Consider the following 312-nt stretch of genomic DNA (forward strand, 5'->3'; position numbering starts at 1 on the left):
CGATGGGAATATATGGAAGAATGTTTCCTATTCCTTCCCTTGAATCAGCAATGATTTGGGAAAGAAGTTAAAAAAATAACAATAATAAAAAAACAACTTCCAGCTGCCAACACGAACTGCACTTCACGAACGTTGCAATTTCACGAATAACAAAAGGACAGAAACTTTTATCTTTTTTTTTCCTGATCCTCAAAGACTTCTTAGCATTTTGTTTGGCGCGCCCTTTACTCTTTCGTTATGTGTGCCTCTCTCAAAAATAGAAAAAAAAAACAAAGGCAAATGTTGATGTTTAAATACGTACGCTTTTAAATG

General features: G+C 34.3%; 1 protein-coding gene across 1 annotated transcript in view; it reads right to left on the minus strand.

The window, feature by feature from the left end:
• LOC119594510 (transcription factor RFX4-like) overlaps positions 1 to 312 on the minus strand; it is a 33,789-nt gene that overhangs the window by 16,716 nt on the left and 16,761 nt on the right. The gene's annotated exons all lie outside the window — the stretch shown is intronic.

This window comes from Penaeus monodon, chromosome 34 (assembly GCF_015228065.2).
Source record: "Penaeus monodon isolate SGIC_2016 chromosome 34, NSTDA_Pmon_1, whole genome shotgun sequence".
Taxonomy (NCBI): Eukaryota; Metazoa; Arthropoda; class Malacostraca; order Decapoda; family Penaeidae; genus Penaeus; species Penaeus monodon.